General features: G+C 50.7%; 1 pseudogene; it reads left to right on the top strand.

The window, feature by feature from the left end:
- Positions 1-296: 296 nt before the first annotated feature.
- On the top strand, positions 297-7,845 carry LOC144159734 (uncharacterized; annotated as a pseudogene).
- The last annotated feature ends 247 nt before the right edge of the window (positions 7,846-8,092 follow it).

Here is an 8,092-nt window from a genome sequence, read left to right on the forward strand (position 1 = left end):
ACTGTATATTTTTCACCTGTTATGAAGTGGGTGTTTTGCTGGTGTGCCTTTTCTCATATGTCTTAAGTGGCGGTTGTTATATTCAGTTTCAGTTTTGCTTTGTGTTCTTTCACCCCCAGGGGGTGCGTCTGTCCTTCATGTATATATTCGATGTGTTGTGTACAATAAACGTCTTTCGTACAGTGGTGCTGCCGGTGCTTCTTACGCCCTTCGCAAACACCACACTGGCGACGAGGATGGGATAACAACACGTCAAGCTACCTTCAGCATCGAGTGCCGTCCGGATCTGCCCCGCCATGAGTTTCTGCGGCCTTGCACCGCCGCCGCCGTTCCTCCCGGCGCCCGGCCTTCCGTCACTTCAATGGGAGGAGTGGGAGCAGATTTTAAAGGCGTCCTGAAATACCTTCCGCCGATGCATACATGTACATGTAACCAAATAAAGCAATGTATTAGCAATCTCCTCCCGCAAGAATTTTGTTAAAGCGATGAGTATTAGCTGAGAAATCGTAAATAAAAAACCGCGCATTATCGTCGCTCCGCGTTTCCTCCTCCTTTCAACTTGCTGTCCGCTCTTGATGGCGGCGAGCCTTCCCTCCCATGATGCTGCGCTCCGCAGCGGTGACGTACTTCCGCTATTGCGCTGCTCATACTGGCGTCTGCTACGGGCAAGCTTTGTTGACACCATGAATCCTGCACTCTGCTCAAGGCACGTGACTTTTTATCGGCGGCGAACTCGCAGCCGCACGGGGAGGATCGTGCGCTCGTTCTCTTTGATGCACCGCGCACTGTTTATCCAAAAAGGGCCGTATCAGATGTGGCCCCGCTGGTGCCGGGTCTTATTTTGTGGCGGTGGTAATTCCTGCCGGCGGCATGTGAAAAAGACATTTTAAACCGATACAGAACCCGTGCACAAAACGCTCCAATCATGTGACCAGTTCCGCTTGGGGCGACGCGTGGTGGAGAGCGGCAACGTTGGCAAAACATGCTCCGCCGCGGCTCTGAGCTTTCTAGCGCTGGAGCGAGCGCCATTTCTTTGACAATCTCAAGCATCGTTTGCCTTGGCAACAAGGCACAAACCGCTCTAGAAGTCAGTTACGGTTCCGTGATAACGGGTTCAGCTCGGGGCCCCGCCTCGCGACATGTGGGCACTGCAGGCGTACCACTCACTCCCATTGGGAAGTGCGAGAGGCGTTTGGCAGTACAGGAGGCGATGGTGTGTGTGTTGTGGACGCCTTTGTTTCACGATGAAATGCGACGTTGTCCTTCTGCGGGTGGATAATGCTTCCCATGGCCTGGATTATCTTTCTAGAGCGACGTACGACTCAACCTCGCATGGGGTATGTGCAGTGTGCGTGGCTAAAAGCCATCTCGGCTTGTGCGCCAGAGTTAAGTGACTTGCTGTTCGTCCCCGCAAACCACGTGCGAGGTTAGTGCCGAATTTATTACGGGCAGGCGGAGGCAATCCGTCGTCTGCAACATGTTCAGACTTACAACGCATGTTGTGACGTTGTGTTCGTTTGAAACTCATCTCTAGATTGTTTTGAAGTTGAATAAAATGTGTGCGTTAAACCCGGGCATTCGGCTCAGGGCGTTCTCTGCGACTGCACGAAAGAAGTGCCACGGGGCTTCAACGCTTTCTTTATAGAACGTACTCAGGTAAGAGAATATCTATGTCGTGTTATGCCGTGTTGTGTTCAATACGAATGGTTAAGCGTTTGTTTACAGTTGTTTCGTTTGTCGTTAAATGTCCAAGCACTCCTGCACTACGCTGGCAGATGAGCCGGCGAGCCGACGCTGAGCAGACGACTTATCTCTTTGGCGGAAGTGCGTGAAAAAGTCTCCCAATAGCAGGATGTCTAGCTCATGACGAACATCTGGGAATCGATGATGTAGACTTGTGAAGATGGCGGCGCCCAAAAACACGAAGGGAAGGGTGAGAAAAAAGCGACAAACTTTGCAACAAAAGTGTGAGCTTTCCGCTGCGCGTAAACGAGTAATACTTGGCACAGATGACGTTGACGACTCAATCTAACCATTACGCTAGTTCATTTAGTGTGCTCAAAACGTCTTTCAGGGCCCCTTTAACAGTCTACCTTCTAGCGTCCGGAGCAGCTGAGTCCCCACCAGAGCGACGCAAGGCCATTCTTCTGGATAGTTTGGGGGTGGAAGGGCAGCGTATTTACTGGACTTTACCTGCAGGGTCAAGCGCCGCAGCACCAGCACCAGCAAGCGCCGCAGCACCGGCAGTCAACAGAATCCTCCCGCGCCCGCTTCTGACGAGTACGAGTCTGCACTCATCGCCTTACGGCAGCAGTTTTCGACGTCGTGTAACGTCGTCGTCGAGCGTCATCGTTTCCACCGCCGCAGCCAGCGCGCAGGCGAGTCCGTTCATGACTTTCTTGCTGCTTTACGGGAGCTGGTTTCGCATTGTTCGTTCGCTTCACAAGATGATGCTCTGCGGGACCGATTTGTTGCTGGCGTTGCTTCCAACCGCGTACGTGAACGGTTGCTGCTCGAGGGTTCATCCCCTTCATTCGAGAGCGCAGGGCGGATCGCTCTTCAGTTTGAGCAAGTAACTGAAGAGCTGAATGAATTGTCTGCTTCGGTCGAGCCTGTTTCTGTGCGGCGTCGGCCCCAGTATTGCCATTCTTCTCAGAAATTCAGTTCACAGCCACAAGCGCATTTTCAGCAGAACTTTCCAAGGAGCGAGAGCGGTTTACGTGCGCCGCAGGGGCACCGCCCCCCTCGGCGAGACAGAGATAGGCGGTCCGTTTCACCGCACTGTTTCCGATGCGGCTCGCGGAATCACCGCGCATCAGCGTCGCAGTGCCCAGCGCAGAGACAGAAGTGCTCATTTTGTTCTATCAAGGGCCACTTTCAGAAAGTATGCAACCGCAAGCGACAAATGCAAGGCAGGGTTCGTGAAGTTGGATTCGATGACGATGCATTGTCAGATGAAAGTACCGAGCGAGTTTTTACTGTCCAGCATCCCGCTCAGAGCACAATGTCCATACAAGTGCGCGTAGCGGATGTCAGGTTCGCATTCCTTGTTGACTCAGGGTCGTCTGTTTCAATTTTGTCGGAGCAAGAATTTCGCCGACATTTTCAAAGCGGTTTGCTCCAACCAGCTCCCCATGTCACCTTGTTTGACTATTCTAAGCGCATGGGTGAGACAGCTGAATCAGATTTGGGAGCAGTTTTTGGAGCAGTGAAATCTCGATTTTGGAGCAGAATCTTGATTTGGAGCAGAACAACGACATTTAGTATGTCCTCTTAGGAGCCTAAAAAATCAAATTTTTGACAACTCATGAGGGAAAAGTGCACTTTTTAATTGGTTTTGAACGTACATAACACTGAAACAGCCTTTCAATAAGGTTTTTTCTACCAGAGTATCACAAGGTACGAACTGCACTACCTTTTTAGAAACCATTTTTAAATGCTTAGGCTCAATGTATAGATAGCGTGGAATGCCGCTGAGAATATCGAATTGAAAAAGTAAGCAATTGTAAGGCATTTTTATCGTCACGTAAATGCCTAAATTATTATTTTTGTATTCCCAGACGGGGCTTTACGCACAAGTGTAGAGCCACGGCAAAAGTTGTGCAAAACGAGGTGACAGTCGTAGCCCCCATTTCAATTCCCAAAGTGCACGTTCACTACGATCATAATTTGAGTAACGTTGGTATGTTTAGCCTCCTCCCTCTTGGCATTAAGTTTCACTTCAGATAGATGAACCATTATTACTAGCGTGCAATAATAGCCTGTCCCGCTTTCGGACACTGATTGAACATTTTGCGGCGATGTAGCCTGCGCCACCACTTCTGAAATGTCGATCATCCTACTCCCGGCGCCCGCAAGCTCGCTGGCAAAAGTAGCCATAGCTCGGCGTTTTCTAACACCACAATGAGTCCGAACTTTCACTTCAACCACGCACAGCGCCTCACACTCAAGGCCGAAACACGGCGAATTCGCGGGCACGCCTTTGTTTTTGATGAACTCCCGTCTTTCGAATCGCGAACTTCCCGCAACAGATCAAACTACTAAATGTAAACCCAGCCACCCCCATAACCAAAACCACGGTAGAAATCGGCGAAGGGCCCTCTGCTTGAACCACGAACAATTGCTTGGCCCAGAGGCCATGTTCCCAATCTTCACCACATCAAGATGGCGGCGCCTAGTGATGTCGTTCCGGAGATACGGCGCTCCGAAATTTGCTGTTTTGTCATCAACTTGCACAAGTAACTTGCACATTAGCACACATAAGTATTTTTTACAAGACGTTCCAATGGTTTTCGATGAGGAAACTTTAAAAAACTTCAGAATATAACGTTGCCAACCCGACATTGCTACGTTCGAAAACACTATTTCGGGGTCAATTTTAGCGGGTTTTTTTATTGAGTGATCAATCAATTACCTTGACAAACAGCATCACCTTGGTGGTACTGGAAAATTATGCCATCAGTAAGCATTTTCCGCACAGAAACTGACGGGAGCTTTAAAATCCTGGATTCTCAGACTGTTTCGAAGCAGTTTGGCGCAATTTTTGCAATTTTCAAGCTTTTGGAGCAGTCTGGCGCAGGAAAACAAATTTGTATCAAAACTGCGCAATACGCGCAGCTGTCTCACCCCTGTAATTGTCCAATTTCCGTGCTAGGCTGTTTCCAGGTAAACGTTCTATTTAAAGGGTACTCTGCCCCACTTCATTTCTCCATCGTTCGCCAAGGAACCTGTCTGAGTGGCCTTGACGGCATGACGGCCATAAATCTTCGAATTTAGGGCTCCAATCTCGAGTGCCTGCACACGTCCGTTGCCCATTCACCGCGTGTCAATGACCCGACACCATGTCACATTCCAACGGGGTTAATAGAGAAATCCAGGCAAGCAAACCTTCTGCAAGCCTTGGCACACAACTTCGGTTCACTGTACAGTCCGGAGTTAGGCCTCGCTAAGCGGTTCACGCATCATGTAAAGATCGGCAAGGCGTGCAGCTGGTATCTTCGAAGCTTCGCCGTCTTCCATATTCGCTTCGAGAACCAGTGTCAGATGAACTTCACAGGTTGTAGAGCCTTGACATCACCAAACGTGTCGATGCTTCTGAATGGGTTTCGCCCATTGTTGTCGTTGACAAGAAAGATAGCAGCATCAGGATTTGCGTTGACCTTCGGGAGCCTAACAAGGCTATTGTACCAGACAGCTTCCCGTTGCCTCATACAGAGGAACTTCATGCCTCAATTGGTAGGCGCGACACACTTCTCAAAACTTGACTTGGCTTCTGCCTACCATCAGGTTCTTTTGCACCCTGACAGCAGGGACCTGACAGCCGTCATCACACATGAAGGCCCTTTTCGGTTCAAAAGAGTTTGTTGTGGGTTAGCTTCTGCCCCAGCGGCATTTCAGAAGATGATGGCCACAATTCTTGGTGGCTGCCCTGGTGTGTTGTTCTACAGTGATGATATGATAGTCTTTGGCAGAAGTGCAGGAGAACATCTTTCGAACCTAACAACGGTCTTGCCGAAAGTCAAGGACGCAGGCCTGAAATTGAATGACAAATGCCCCTTCGACATTCCAGAACTTTCTTTCTTAGGTCATAAAATAAGGGCGCAAGGTATCTCGCCGCTTCCAGAGGAAGTAGACTCGGTAGTTAGCACTCCAGTGCCAACAGACATTGCCGCCCTCTGTTCATTCCTGGGTCTGGTAGAATACTATTCCAAGTTCGTTCCACACTTGGCCCAGGTGGTCGAGCATATGCGCGTCCTACTCCGCAAGAATGAGCCATTCATATGGTCAGCCGAAGCAGATAGCAGTTTTCGGAGGGTTAAGGAAATGCTCTCTTCAAGTACAGTTCTGCACATGTTCGATCCCACACTTCCAGTCATCGTGTCGACCGACGCTTCCGACTGTGGGCTGGGAGCCGTCCTGCAGCAGCAAAATGGCCACGAGCTCCGCACAGTTGCTTTCGCGTCTCGTACCTTGTCATCAGTGGAAAGGAAGTATTCGGTTGGTGAACGCGAAGCATTGGCATGCATTTGGGCAGGCGAACGATGGCACACTTACCATTTGGGTCGCCATTTCAAGATTCGAACGGACCATCAGGCGTTCGTATCGTTGCTGTTGTCGCAAGGACGTGGAAGAAGGCCACTCCGAATTGCCCGCCGGAGTGCACGACTCCTATGTCACAATTTCACTGTCGTGTACCGCAAGGGGTCCACCAACGCGGTGGAAGATGCTCTTTCACGGCTGCCAGCTCCTACTGCGGAGGCAGAGCTGGCCAAGGAAGAAGAAATTGTGTCGTTGGTCGAGCCGGCTTGCGTGACGAAGGAAGAATTCAAGCAAGCCGTCCTCAATGATGGTGGTCTGCAAACGGTCAAGTCGTTCGTGCTTGGTTCTTGGCCACCACAAAAGTCCGTACCAGAGGAGGCAAAACCTTTCTACTCTGTGCGCGAAGAACTTTCTGTTGTTGATGACCTTCTGAGCGCAGAGCGCCTCGTTGTTCCGTCCTCGCTCACGGCTCAGTTCATCGCCATCGCCCACGAGACACATCCGGGCATCACGCGCACAAAGGCGCGACTTTGTCAGCTGTTCTGGTGGCCACGAATGGACAAACAAGCTGAATCTGCCGTGAAAAACTGTCACATCTGCCTGGAGGCAGATACGTCTGCCAAAACATCAACAGTGCCATTGCAGCCTGTTGACTGGCCTGAAAATACTTGGCAGAAACTGGGCCTAGACATTGTTGGCCCGTTGGAGCATGCACCTCACAATAGCCGATTTGCTTTAACATTGGCCGATTACTATTCCAAATGGCCAGAGATATATTTTTGCAGCGAAGTGGCCACAAGCACCGTCAAAGACTTCTTAACCAGTGTTTTTGCCCGTGAAGGATACCCGGAGGAGATTGTTTGCGACAATGGGCCGCAGTTCACTTCGCGTGAATTTATCACCTTTCATCAAAACCGAGCCATCAAGCTGTCTCATTTGTCTGTATACTACCCCCAGGCGAATGGCCAAGTCGAGAGGTTCAATCGAACTTTGAAGAACTTCATCCAAGTTTTACACCTGGAAAGGTGATCTATCCGACAAGCAGTCATGGACTGCCTTGCTATTTACCGCTGTACTCCACAGGCTACCACTGGGATTGCACCAGCAGTTTTGCTGAATGGGTGAATGCCCCGAACCAGATTGGATGTCGTGGGGTTTTTGGCACCAGCATTTGCAAAAGTCCTAGCAAAAGAACTGGCACGACTGCGCCAACGGGTCCGGCTTCCACAGTAAATCAGCAAGGAGTACACGGATCGGATGAGAGCTGCTAACGAGCCTATAAGATAGCTGTGGGTGTTTTTGTTTGTTTCAAGAAGCCGTCTGTTCGCTTCAAGGGAGATCGCTCTTTTTCCTCGCCAACTCAAGTGTTGGAGAAGAGGGGACCTGCCTCTTTCCGACTTGCAAATGGTCGCACATGGAACGCCTCCAAGCTTTCCCGGGTTCCCGAGCTGGGCATGAATCCACCATACCAACGTTCGGAGCTACCTGCGCCGCAGCTTCCGGTTCGAGTGCCGCAGCTTGCCCTGCCGCCGCCGCCCTCTCCCGGGTCGCAGCCGCCGCCTGCTGGCGTACTGCAGTCTGCCGTACCGCAGTCGCCTGCTCCTGATCCGCAGCTGTCTGTACCGGAACCTGCCATGCTGCAGCCACCTTCTCCTAGGCCGCAACCGCGGTCTCCTGGCGTACTACAGAGCTCTACGAGCTCACTACCATCTCTGGCCGCGCAGCGTCCCCATCGGCCGTCCCGAGAGCGCCGGCCACCGGCCTGGCTCAAGGACTATCAGACCCACTAGTTGTCTGTGTGTATAGCACAGTGTGTATGTAGTGTAAATATGTATGTGTATACAGCATGTAAACATGTACAGTGCATGCATAGAGGTTTCTAACACTTACTAACAAGTAATCACTAAATATAAGGGAGGGAGTATGTTATATTCAGTTTCGGTATTACTTTGTGTTCTTTCACCCCCAGGGGGCGCCTCTGTCCTTTATGTATATATTCGATGTGTTGTGTACAGTAAAGGTCTTTCGTACGGTGGTGCTGCCGGGGCTTCTT

This window comes from Haemaphysalis longicornis, unplaced genomic scaffold (genome assembly GCF_048455015.1).
Source record: "Haemaphysalis longicornis isolate Haplotype H1 unplaced genomic scaffold, Haemaphysalis longicornis Haplotype H1 scaffold_10, whole genome shotgun sequence".
Classification (NCBI taxonomy): Eukaryota; Metazoa; Arthropoda; class Arachnida; order Ixodida; family Ixodidae; genus Haemaphysalis; species Haemaphysalis longicornis.